This window comes from Heliconius melpomene, chromosome 5 (genome assembly GCF_056956725.1).
Source record: "Heliconius melpomene rosina isolate 202511_hmr_F chromosome 5, ASM5695672v1, whole genome shotgun sequence".
Taxonomy (NCBI): domain Eukaryota; kingdom Metazoa; phylum Arthropoda; class Insecta; order Lepidoptera; family Nymphalidae; genus Heliconius; species Heliconius melpomene.
In genome coordinates, this window is record NC_140393.1 from 4,124,851 (window position 1) to 4,139,625 (window position 14,775).

The 14,775-nt window shown below is 29.6% G+C and overlaps 1 protein-coding gene and 1 non-coding gene across 3 annotated transcripts in view; both read left to right on the forward strand.

The window, feature by feature from the left end:
• for (cGMP-dependent protein kinase for) overlaps nt 1-14,775 on the forward strand; it is a 121,481-nt gene that overhangs the window by 25,022 nt on the left and 81,684 nt on the right. The gene's annotated exons all lie outside the window — the stretch shown is intronic.
• On the forward strand, nt 5,918-5,988 carry TRNAG-ACC (transfer RNA glycine (anticodon ACC)). Its single transcript has one exon. It is a non-coding gene; the product is annotated as a tRNA-Gly (tRNA).

Genomic DNA, 14,775 nt, shown 5'->3' on the forward strand with positions numbered 1-14,775 from the left:
TATAATATTATCGTAGATTATGTAAAAGGAACCTAGTTTAGTAACCCGGGAACCTAGTGTTAAGTCTTTATTGCGTGGTTTTGCGTATAGATACCAGAGCGAAGAAATGGAAATATAAATTTAAATAAATATTTTATTTCCTCGAATGGGGATCGAACCTACAACCAGTCGCGTCTCACACTTTGTGCCCTTTGAGCGCCACTACTGACCTCAAAAATGATATAAAATAAATTGTAATATTATGAAGTATATCAGAAAAAAGATTTAAATTAAACTATATGAAATAACCCAAAAAAAAAACAACTGATTCGTATTTAAATGGTGATATTTCGTAATTCTTAGTAATGTAATGTACGATTTGGTCGTCGTCCTTTGAACTTCACCGATCTCTTTTACTTTTGACCTTTAAATATTTTTCCCTATGTGATAAGCACGAGATATAACAATAAATTCTCATATGGCGCTCCAAATTTTTTATTACTTTTAAAGATTATGGTAAAAGGATATTTTATTCTACACTTTAAGGATAAGTGTCTTAAGCAATTATAGCACTCAGAAGTGTGAAATACTTGTAAAAGTTGGTAAAAAAAATTCTTACATTTTATATGTAATATTCTCCATAAAGATTATTTTAATACGATGAAACTATTACTGTATTTTTTTTGAGGTTGTTTCAGTTTATTTGTAATTAAGATATAATTGCTATAATACAATAATAAAATATATTTTAAATTAGCTTTAAACTTGTTTGTATAATCAAAAAAATTATGTGTATTCGATCGGTAAAAGCAATTTAATATAGACTTTACACCGTTATACTGAAATACAAAATATTATTGAAATTGAGTTTTTTTATATATTGAGGCATAAGCGTGACTGTAAACGCTTTAGTGTCGATGTGAAACGCGGCGTTAAGTTCCACCACTCTGCCTAAAAAAAGTTATTTTTGTATATTACATGAGATTAAAGCTATAGACATACATACATATACATATATGTAAGTACACGTTGTCTCGCCTTGACCGATAGTGGGTACCAGCTAAGACCAACTTCACGCTACAATCCCTGCACTCTGACATTTCATACACGCATGAGATAGGATCAAAGAAACAATAATAACATATAGTATTATATATTATATATTATTATATGATATACTACCGTCATGGTAAGGTATTTGATGGAAAAGGTCAAGATTTAATAGTAGTTATCAACTATAGGTTGACACCATCGTGAAATAGTGACTTATAAGGCTGCATGTAGGAGATTCAAATTACATATGAAAATAAACTTTTCCTTACTACTTTTTAGATAACATACGAAAAATTTGAACGTAGCTGAACCCGCGTCTCTTGGAAACCGTCCGAGCGCTTTGACCAATAAGCCATACGTTCTCATAGACTACGTCGAAATTCTTATATTATGCTTATCACAACTTATTTACGTTGTTAACATCTCTTAAAGAGATTCTTACAAATTTCCGCTACCACGTTTACAATTATTATTTTTGGCATAGAAAATGCTATTTATTGAGCGAGTTAAGTGTTTGCTTATAAGAGGTATGACAATTATTTCAATTTCTACTACAAGTTCTGTTCTGCCATCTATTTTTTAAAGCCAACATAAACACTTTTTAAACATATCTTAAGGAAAATGTATTTTTCAAGGCCTACAATACTTCCATAGATAAGGTATTTCAATACATACTAAGCTATATTTCCTAATAAACGTCACAGGAAATACCAAGTGAATTGACGGATGAGCTCAAACTACTTCAAAGAAAAGTAATTAAGTAAAGTAAGTAAGTATTCTGCATTCTTATATCAATGAAAAATAAATATGGAACTTATATTACCGAACTAGCGAACGCGCCCAGCTGCGCTTGCTTATTTAGGGGTGAATTATAATAAACCATGAAACAAGTGTTCAATGAAATATTTTTTAAAGTCTAAATTTCAAATTTTATAAAAATCGGTGGCGATTTAAAGATTTTTCCATACAAACTTTCATCCCCTTATTTGCATTCTTAGGGGGTGAATTCTGAAAAATCATGAAACAGGTGTTCAATTAAATATTTTTAAGAGTTTGAATTTCAAATTTTATCAAAATCGGTGGTGATTTAAAAAAAATTCCATACAAACTTTAAAACCCTATTTTATTAAATTTTTCTAAATCCCTTCTTAGTGGATGTCCAGATTACGAAAGTAAACATCTGTCCAAATTTCACGTTTCTACCATTAGCGGTTACGGCTGTGCGTGCGTCTTACTTCAGTCAGTGAGGACAAGTCCTTTTATATATATAGATTAGTACTAAAGTTACTTATGGAGATTTTTTTTCAGCTGTACCCTTCACACAGTAGGCAGAGGGAACCTAGTGTTAAGACACTCCGTTTCCCATTTTTCATCGAATTGTGGAAGCATTTCGTGTTAAGTGGCGGAACTCAACGCCGCGCTTTGCTTCTATTAATTTTTAATTCGCGTGGGGATCGAACCCACAACCAGTCGCGTTCACAGTCACATACGCCCATGCGCCACAACTGGCCTCATGGAGAAGGAAATGTATGTTAAAAATTTTAAATATGTTTAATTTAACCTAGACATATAAATCGAAACACTTTTTGTTTAATATACGTCATGTGATGTTATGCAGTCGGTATAAAAAGTGACCTAACTCCTAAAATAAATATAATAATAAAATTCCACAGTGTATTCTAAGTTTGCCAGTTCCAAAATTTAAAATATTTCTAAAAAAAATTCTAACAAGTAAAGCTTATTACACTGTAGGTACAAGAAAATTTGGAGGATAAACATGTATGGAATTAATGTCTATTGAATGTCGGGCAGGATAGCTGCCAACTATTGTAATAGTAAAATATACCATTGACTTTGAAAAGAGCAACTGTTGAGTTTCTTGCCGGCTCTTCTCGACAGAACTGCCTTCCGAACCGGTGGTAGCTCTTTGTTGACATGTACATTCGACAAAAAAAGTGCGTGTAATAGTTTATTTGAATAAAGAATATTTTGAATTTGAATTTGAATTTAAAAAGTAACATACCTTTTTTTCACAAAGTTTCTACTTAAATATAAAAGAAAATCTTACAAATTTAATAATCTTAATTATACATATATATTTAAATATCTTTTAGTTATACCACTTTTCAGTTAACCACCTCATATGTCATAGCTATATAAAAATATCAGTTATTTGACCAAATTACCAGTTTAAAACGCGAAAGGTGTATTAATCATTTAGCATTAAGCTCATGCCACCCGGTAAGTCTTTAGTCTTGCATATTTAATTCCGATATGAGTTAAATAGTGACCGCCCAGAAACACTTGTTCATGATACAATCGGTATTTAATTGTGCTTGAAAATTAAGATTATTACATATTTTTTTGTATCTTGATGAACTTTAAGACGTATTATTTATTAAGAAAACAAGAAAGAAGTACAACTGTAATGCAAAAGGTTGTGAGTTCGATTCCCACTCAAATAAATGAAAAATTTAATATTTTTTTATGTACGCACTGGCGTGACAAAGCGTCCCCTTCTTCCTCTCAACATTAAATTCTCTCTGCATACCCTGCTGAGTGCGTTATACAGCGTGTAACTGTTAAAATATTTCTTCGCAATACCTTCAAAATTCGGCGGAAAGTAGAGAGTGGAGCGCTCGATCTACAAGAAAAAAAATTGTGTTAAGAAGCTTCAATTAAGTCTGTAAAAATAAATCCTTTTGAGCAAATCATGAAGTTTTGATTTAATCAGTTCAGTCAAAATTTATCAAAAATTTTAATCGAACTGCCACATTAATTACCGCTACACTCATAAACATCCATCAGCAAGTCAGATCCAATTCTTGAAATTACATACGCTTTTATTATTTGGTTGAAAGGTCTTTTTTTCTTTTACTGTAATTTCGAATATATAGGTACAATAATTGTTTTAAAACAAAAATAAAAACGTATAAATTTTATGCATTTTTAATATGTGTAATAAATATAGTTTAGCTTATAATTAATTTTCGTAGTTTCGTTCTTAGAAATTAAGTATTATTTCTTATATTTTGATTTATAATCCCACATGAATCGTTGTTAAAGCGATCTTTTAAAGCTAAAAACGATTTTTTGGTCATTTAATTTAAAATATTTATACCTATTTTATCCACCGTTGATACCAATTCGATAAAATGAAATATTTAATATTTTCATTTATTCTCTTATGAGTTGATGCAAAGCGAGCTTGAGCTTCTCCACCTCAAATTTCTAAGAAAAGTGAAGAGCGGAGTGTCTTAGCGCTAAAACACTAAACTCCCTCTGCTCTGCGTCATGTGGGCTAAAGCATGAACCTGAAGAAAAAATAACAAATCGAAATGCACCCACAGAAACCCTTTAATTACATTCATTACATACAAATAGTAAAGACAGAAGGGTTGACGACCTCCACAATCGATATCGATTGATATAATTCTGTTTTGACAGGAGATTGAATCGATTAAAGAAATCGTATACGATCACGAGTTCAGTATTGGTTATATAGAAATGTGACGGCAGTCATTGACGGCGGCATAACGTTGTAAGGTCGTAGCTTTTGTTAACATTTTTTATGGTCATTTTATTGTATTTTATTACGATTTTACATTTATATATTTGGCACACCTTGTGTGGTGTAAAAAAGTATGTTTTTTTTTGTAGTAAGTGCTTATTTCTCCTTTAATGATTCAGAGTTTTTTTTGGGTGATGGCACGTGATCGGTTCGTAATACAAATGATAAATTCTTCTATTTTTTATTATTATGAAACAAATGAATGAATGTCAAAAACAACAATATAAATAAACAATTCGATATGTCGTTCACAAAATATCAAACTGGTTTTAGCAAATCATGATGATGTGAAACAATTTCGACAATTCCTGTAAGATAAATACAGATTATATTTTCTTATTGTAACTAAGAAAAATAGTGTAATATCTAGATTTAAATAAGAATATATCATTAAACTAAAGTACCGAGAAAAATATTTATACCTTAACCAATTTTAGAAAAGTTATTTAATCTAATTACGAAGCTATATTTGTAATATGCGTAGTATCCTATATCTTATAAAACAAAGTCGCTTTTCGTGTCTGTCTGAACTTTCTAACTCTTCTTCTTCTAAACCACCCAACGGATTTTTATACGGTTTTCACCATTAAGTCGAGTATTTCTCAGGGAAGGTTTATATATAGTTTATTATTTGTACATTCTTATGTAAATTAACATAAATACGATAAATGTGTCTAAAGTCCTACCCGTTGAGACACTTTCGCGCATGCGCTGCTTTAATGGTAAGTACTACATGAAAATAATGTACTGTAGTATTGTTCCTCATAATAAGATCTACAAAAAAGTCCGCGACAGCATATTTTTATCTTTTAAGGATAACGTGTAGTGATCATATTTCTGTCTAAAAATAGTAATTTCAATATATTTTTTATTGTGAGGGATATTTTTCCATAATGGTATTAATCCTTATCCTTTAAAATACTTTATTAATTTTCTACGTTAAACGAAGATAAAATTTGCTGTTTACACTATTTCGAAATTGCGAATAGTTTTAGAGAAAAACGCATTTAATTATTGACACATCACGCCGTTGACCCATCAACTGTGCCGACTCAAGTTTTACTTATACCTTACTTCTTCTTCTTCTTCCTGGCATTAATCCCGGCTATTACCGGGGTCTGCCATTTTACTTATACCTTACTCTCAGCATATAAATAAGTATATTAGTTACGTTGGCCATTTAATGTAGATCAAAACTGTCTTTTACTATTTTTTCACTTTAATAAGTACTTTAGAAGTTGTTACAATATCAAAACATCCTTGCTGCGAAACGCGCCCCGCGACGTTTTGCTTATACAAGCGCGTCATGAGGAGTCATCGGTGGTTCAGTGGTAGAATGCTCGCTTACCACGCGGGCAGCCCGGGTTCGATTCCCGGCCAATGCATTCTATTTAATTTTCCTCACAGGCAGCCACGTAGTGCTTGCTTTTCATCAGGGACAGAATACCCTCTTCAGCATTAACCACAAGCTCGAAAAAAAAAACCCACCCGCTATAGAGGCATAGCAACGAAGATTTAGATGCATTTGCACGTATTGGATAATTGGAGTTGAATGTATTATTGCAGCGCAATATATTTGGTTTCATATTTTTTATAGTAGTTATTAGTAGGTAGGTTTTTGTTTATAATTTCTTCCGTTTAAAAATAGTTATTTAACTATCTAAAAATAGTCATTTAAATATATTTTAATAAGTACTTGAAAAGATTAGTAGCACAGATTTAAAATTACGGTACCTACTAAAAAATCCTTGCTGTGTAAAACAATTGGAAAATACTTATTGAAACTACGAAAATGCGGGTTGCATTAGGGTTTAATTAATTTTCACATTATCTTAAGTGCTTTGCAAACATACATTATATGAATAATCCAGTAGTAAAAGCGGGCGAAGCCGCAAGAGGGTCGCTAGTTTAACTATAAAAGGATATCAATATAGGTTATTGAAATGTAAATTTTAAAGGTTAATATAGACTAATGTGGAAGTAAAACGATCCAAATGGTATGATATTGAGAGTAAATAAGTGTTATTTATGCATATACAAGCTCTTTTATTTTAGGGTTTTGAAAATATTAATGCTTTTTGAAATTGAAATTGAAATTAAATATTTAAGGAACTATTAAGCATTCTATCGTTGTCAGTTTAACGATATTTAAATCGTTCCTGATATTAGCGTGCACAAACGGACCCACAAACAGGCAAAAAAAATTCTTTCTTTTGGTTTCTATTGCATTGCACAAATGCCCTCAATGACAGATTTTCCTACATATCTGTCATATAAGGACAGAAATCAGTTACAAAAATCTTAATTCAATTTAATATATTTTCTAATATCTACGCATATAATAAAATAGCAACTGATCTCTGAGCGAAGAAATGAAAAAATAAATATAATCTGGTGTCCGGACATTGGCGGAAAATGGGGAACCGGAGTGTCTTAACACTAGGTTCCAGGCCTACCCTGCCGTGTGCGGGATACAGCATTAAGTTGATTTTTATTTTTATCACTATTATAATACTGAAATATCACCATTAAAAACTACTTAGATGTTAACCCTATGTTATACCTTAAATTGGTTGACCTGAATGCCATCGCTGGCTGCTCCATCTAGCCATGTCTAAATTTGTTCAATTATTTACTACATCTCTACGGAAGCGCCTTATTTAATGTAAACTATGTAATCTGAATATTCTTGTCTACTAAATAGATTATTTAAAATACAACTTACTTATACTTATGAGGCTGTAAACGCGACCGGTCGTGGTTCGACCCCCACTCGAGAAATAAAAATAGATAAGGAAAAATGCAAAATAAACTATTTTTGGGAATTGCTTAAAACATAGTCCCCGTTTTATCTTCTTACCTACCAGTGCAGTGACAAAAAAATAATAATTCATTCACCGAGTGAAAATCGAACCCTCGACCGTCGAGCTTACAGTTACAAGTTGTGCCGCTGAGTCTAGATAGCCTTAATATCGGCAATCAAATTATTATAAGAACATCTTTTCGCTGGTGTTACTTGCAGTGGCCAACATGGAAGTCGCTTAATCGTTTACAGGGCGAGGTTGGCCGATGCAAAGAGCTTCTCGTGTAATGGGGGTACGAACTCAGGGATAAGTCACCCTGTGACTGAGGCGCCGATCCACAAACGATGTCACACTTACTCTCCTGCCCGAAATGTCCATTCACTTGCTCACATGACGATGACTGATGTAGGCAACTGATGCCGCAGTCGACGTGGCTAAATACTGGCAAAATATGACATGAATTCTTCAATCATTGACCCGAAGAAAAAGAAGCTGGTGTTACTAACATTTAATTAAAATTACCACAAAATTAAAATCAATTGTACTATTTTAAACGCGTTTCCATTTACTGTATGTAACATAGAATTAAATAACATAATTGAAAGTATCACAACTCGACTTTTGAATTGATATAAATTGAGTGCAAGATATAAATAGCATGGGCTTGCATAGTAAAAATAAACTGTGGTTTATTGGTCTTAAGTGGTAGCTTATGTTTCTTAATTGGTAGAACGACTGGTTGACTCTTTCACGCGAAGTATAATATTACTGTTTATGTTAAAAAGAAAGCATGTTATATTTATTTGTTAAATACTATGTTTGTGTGAGGCCAGTCATGGCGTAGAGGCACAAAGGTGTGGCTGTAAATTGTGGGTTCGATTCCCACTCAATGAAAGGTTTAATATTTTCATTTCTTTGCTCTGGTAACGCGGCAAAGTTCGCTACTCAATACGCAATGCATCCAGATTTCGACGAAAAGTGGAGAGTGGAGTGGAGTGTTTTAGCACTAAGCCTCTTTTACGTGCTTTGCTACATGCGGGATACTGTCGGAAGCTAAAAAAAATAATTAAAGAAAAACGAGACAGCTTCAGTTGAATTATATTTCTTACATTTGAAAATGTTTAACTCTACGCTACGCTTTGCTTCGACATCAGAGCGAAAAAATTTAAATTTTAAATACTTCATTTCTTCCAGTGGGAATCGAACCCGTAACCTGTTAAGTTTACAGTCACACACTTGTGCTCCAGCGCCAGGACTGGCCTCAAATATTTATTTAATACTCTGAACTCCTACGTAATTGATAAGTACATAGCGTTCTCAATATATGCAGCACACGCACCGAGGTCCGCTAAAGGATTAAATAACAAACGTACTGTATTCTAGAATTCTTATATATAGTCTTGTGTTCTAGATATTTCTATGGTATACTCTAGACATATTTAAAATTGTGTAAATAAGATATCAATGTGATTTTTATAAACTATGGTCAAGCAATATTTAATCGGTATTAAATATTTATTTGGAAATTTAAAAAAGTTATTATTTGATCATTTTTTTTTTCATTACTAAAAATGTACATGATATAGTGTTTAGATATTATAATATGTAATATACGTCTTAGATTTTTATATATTCGATGTTTTCGAATTGCGCGGAAAGCGGAAAATCGAAACGTCCATTTCAGATAAAATTTTAAATGCAGCAGAAACAATAATACCTAAGTGAAAGATTGAAAAAAAGAATTACCCTCTTTATTAACTTTCAATACTTTAAAATTTCTTTAAATATATGAATATTTGACATGTAGTGTACCTTTTACTACAGAGTATAAATACAAATAAATGGTCGTAAAGCTGAACGCAATATATCTATGCAGTATTTGCCATCAAACGGTTATACATTATTGATACTATAATGTTGTTCTTGTAATATTATTTATTTAAAATTGTTACAGCACTACCACTAGCAAACAAAAATGTAATAAATAAATTATATTTGCTTATTATGAAGTAAAATGAAAATAAAAAGAATATTGAAAAACTTGACGATCTTCAGAACCAAGGTGTTTTAGTCAAATGTAGGCCACATACTGATAGATTCACTATCTTTCAAATTTATTGTAATTTAAGCGACCGGTTTTCAGTAAAATGACACCTGATTAGCAATAATGAGTTCTTTAAAGTTTTTATGGCCCATTAGCGAATATTATATTTACGTATATTTATATTAGTTTTGTATGTCAACAATTTTATTATATCTTAATAGTGATATGTGAGTGAGCTTTAATTACTTTGATATACAATAAAAGTTACCTCAGACTATATTTGAGGTAATAATAATAAATTTTGCAAAATAAGCTTTAAATTAAAATATAAAAATTGCTATTTTATTTTATTGTGCAAAATTTTCGATATAACATCGTTATTTATTTTTATAAATATATAAAATCTAGTTTTATATAAATAATATTAAAAATAATTAATATTTCAAGATTTTACGTCCTTAAAAGTTTTTATAGCCCATTAGCGAATATTATATTTACGTATATTTATATTAGTTTTGTATGTCAACAATTTTATTATATCTTAATAGTGATATATCAGTGAGCTTTAATTACTTTGATATACATTAAAAGTTACCTCAGACTTTATTTGACGTAATAATCATAAATTTTGCATAATAATTTAATCTAATTTTGTTATGGACGATTTTCGGTATACATTGTAATTTTTTTATAAATATACTTCATCTATTTCTTAATTGTGACACTTTTAAATAATTGATATTGATATAAAAGGACTACCGAATTCAATATAGTCGATATTTTTTCTAAATGTCATTCCAAATAGTAGGTAGATACTAAAATTAATAAAATTAAAATTTATAAAAAATATGTATTTTTTATGGGTGACACAAAACAAAGATTCAATATAAATTAAGGCGTTAAAAGAGTAGTACCACACGTTCCAGAGCGATGCGCGCGTCAAAATTGTGATGTCAATTCGTATGCCTATTTTTTAATTATGGTATTTTTTACCTATGTTGCCATATTTTAAAATTTTATTTGCATAAAAATTAACAATTATCGTAAAATAACATCGTATTAACTGTGTGATCGTGGGAAGATGCGGACCAACTTATAGGAAAATATTTTGACAAAATACCTTTAATAAGTACCTTCCAGTATTTTTTAAGTTGTAACTTAAAAAACATGTTTTTTTTTGTTTTTATTTATGTTTATTACGATATTGAAAACACTTAAGTATTATATTAATGTAACCCAAGACCCAAATATAGACTCTCATAATTTACAGCAATTATCTATAAACTAAACCTGCAATTATAAACATACTAACGAGTTTCTACTAACATAATATATTGCATATAAATCAAAGTTTTAATTATTGCAACTCTTATAAATTATACTGATATCCATATTTTAAATATCAGCACTTAACGATGCTGTAATCTTTATTCTATTTTGTAAAATTTTAATTGCAATTAAATATTGATTAATGCATTACATTAAAGTACTAACAACGTGTACAGAACTAGTTCTCGTTATAAATTGTTATGTGGTATTTACAAATAGTTTCTTAATTTATAAAAAGATAGATAGATAGATAGATTTTATATAGATATTAATTAGATATAAAACTTAGATTTATACAGTTTATCTCGATATTTTTATTTTGACAAGTGAATGTATGACCGAATGATTTAAATATTTAAATCATTGAGTCTGACATTCACTCGTCAAAATAAAAATAAATTGCCCCACTTTGATAAGAATTTATGCAATATCTTTAATTTGGACAGGAAATGTAGAACGAAGTGTCTAGACACTTTGCCTAATTTAATATGTGGAAAAAACATGAAGCTGAAAAAACCAAAATTTTTTCACCTGAACAATGTTTTCTGCCACTGGGCCACGACAGCTTTAAAAAATGGTACCAATACTTAAGTATGATTATAAAATGATTATAAATGTTTATTTAAATATAAGATAAGATAAAAAATCGTTTAAGTATTTAACTTAAATAGTGAATTTAATTTTCATTTCAATTTTATTCGTAAATAAAAATAAATATATTATGAATTCAATGTTCATAAAAAGGTACGAACCAAAATAAAAAACGAAAACCCAATTCGCCTGCCAGAAATATTTATATCGATTTTTTTAAAATAAATTCTTTATTAATTGCGCAGCTAAAACAAAAATAATAAAGTAATTTATCAGTGTTACCATTGACAGCGAAGATCGTGTAAACGAGACACGCACTACGAAATTTCATATTCGTTAAATTAATTAATTAAATCGATTTTACTTTCACAATATTTTGTATAATCTGTTGATTATGTTTGACAGGTCGCCGAATAAGATACATATCTGGAACTCAAAGTGCAGTACGGTCAACAAGTAATGGCCCCTGGAAGTTAATTGTAGGCGTTTGCGCATATTTTATTTAAAGAAAATTCTTACATATGATTTTTTTTCGAATGAACGTGGCCACAACTTGTTGGCGGCTCTGTAGATATAGTTTTGCGTGTTAACAATTTTTCACTCCAATTAACTTAATTTCACTAAATTGCACTGGCGACTTTTGTCCTTAATTTTTTATGCAAACATTATAAAGTTCAGGTATTTTTTCATTGACATTAATTATATATTATAGTTGTATGTAAATGGTTTTATATATTTCTTTTAAAATATAAGATGACATTTTCAATTAAGAGGTAATAAAGCTTTTCTCGAACATTTATACATAAAAAAAAGTTTTCATAATTAATAAGTAATGTATGAAATATAATCAATATTTATTAAATACCACATGTTTTGTTCATTTTTCATTTCAGTTCGTTTCTTTTATTATGAGGTTTCGAGCGTGCCAGTTGAGCATAAAATAATTTCGCGAATGTCACTTTATATGGTGAACACACTAAAGAGATTTTTACAATTTTAATCACCAGTGTAATTAAATTTATTATTAGGAACTTATTTGTATTTTAGGATTTAATTCTTAAATAGCATACTTTCATGATATTGTAGATATTATACTTAAAATTTAAACCCTTAAGTAAAAAAAAATATATATAATAAGGAGTATAATAATATCTTTAATTCTACTGTTATTTCTTTCTATATGTATGTATTAATTTGCATTAGACACCAGAGCGAATAGGTAAATGAAAATATTAAATGTTTCATTTCCTCAAGTGAGAATCGAATCCACAACCAGTTGCATTTACAGTCTTAAGCCGATTAGCCGACTCGTATATACCTTAATAAGAATAACAATCTACAGCATGCGTGATCAACAATCATTAAGAAACATATACCTGGAAAAGAAATATATTAAATAATATATCAACTATAGCAAATCAAGACTACAATTTGGCCATAATAACACGGTACTGAGATTGCCATTCCACCTTCCATCCTTCACACTGGTGACCTTTTGTTTCATCTCATACGTTTTAGTGATTGTGTGCATATGAGATATTTACAAACTCGACATTATGCGCCCACCGGAACTGTTAACAGTGACACCCACTTTTATGTTATGTAGGATAAGGTTATGTGTAATATGACATTGTGGTTTTATTATGTAGAATAGGAACATATAAGTTGCCTTGTAATTTTATAACTACATATATAATATGTTTGGTATAGCTTAGTAATAATAATTGAAGATTATTATTAATAGGAAAATCCATATTTTATACTTTCTTTTTTGTCTCATTAAAACATTATAAGTATTTAGAGATATTACTTATCTTTTAATTTTTTCAGTTTCTACCCACATTTGAAAATTAAATGCTGATTTGAACCCAATTTAGAGATAACTTCGATAGAGAATAGAACCCATCGAGAAACAATCGTGTGCCTATTTAGATATTCCTTAATTATGCCATGGTTTTACATTTGTTACCTTTATGAAGTCTTAAAAATAGCTTTAATTATTAATTAACTATTTGTAATTACTAAACTCGAATATAAAATGCAATATTAAACTATAAAAACTCTTTCTTAAGATATAGAATAATATTTTTTTATCCTTATAGAATAATTATAAATTAAAATAATATATACAAATATAATTAATCAATTATAATTCAATTTAATTTTATAATTTAATATTATGAATTTCTATTCAATAAAATTATGTTTTTGATCACGTCATGGAAAACTCACAGTTTTGGCTTTAAAGAGGCAGGAAATATTTGATATCCCATATTTATTTGGTCTCTTATGTAAATATTTCAGTTATTATTGGCCGTCTGCCTCGTTTGTCACCTCTACATCTTTTATGTTTATTCAGATGGTTAGAGTTTTTGATTAAAATTTCAAGATTTCATTTGAAGATTGCCCTCATAATTTCTACATTTTCTTTTTATAATAACGTTAATTTAGTTTTTTTTTGGATAAATTAGAAATTAATCGATTGTATTTAAATTTTCTCTTACCAATATACGAGTAAAGCTTATTTTTAAGAAAAAAATGTTTTTAGAAAAGCTAAACAAAAATTAACGATGATTTTTCAAAGGAAAGCGGTATTTTCTTGAAAATCGTCGTTTACATTTTTAGTGATTTCACCTCGTTAAATATAATTATATATTATTTTATTATTATTAATTATATTATTAGAAAACCTGTGTATATCATTAATAAACATGACTAACTCACTCTATATAGCTGCTTACAGCAGTTTTTGTGTTTATTTTGCCTGGTCAAGGCAGACCGACGTTACGAGTACAAATTATCTTTACATGTCACGTGCCAGAAATTAATATTTATATTAAAACGAAAATATTTGCCATATTTTAGTTAGGTCCTTTACTATGTCCAGCATTTGTCGTTTGACTGAAATTTTGATGAAGATGATGATGAGGCATATATTTTACTGAACGGCATGGTTGTGCATTCGAATATTTTTGATAATTATGTAAAAATGTTAGTAAAAATTTAAAAAAAGTGATTTATTTCCTTTGTAGTACTCTATATTACCTTATATCTATAGCGGAGCAATGGGACAACCTTTGATACTGATAAATTCGTTCCTCTGTGAAAATACAGCGTTGAGCACCGCCACGTATTGTCTTTTTGGGGGCGAAACTGCATAGTGTCTAAAAACCATGTTCTCTTCGCTAGCTGTAAAAGCGTAGACATGATCAAACTTCTTCTTCTACTAAAAGAAAAAAGGAATATTTCATTAGTAATATTTATATCTATAATAAATCTATATAAAATGATTTAATGATTCATTTCATTGAACTAGTCTACAAATTAACAAATATGACTAACTGATTCTAACTATAATCTCACAAATATGGTCAATATGGCGGCTCATTAGTGGTGAGGATAAA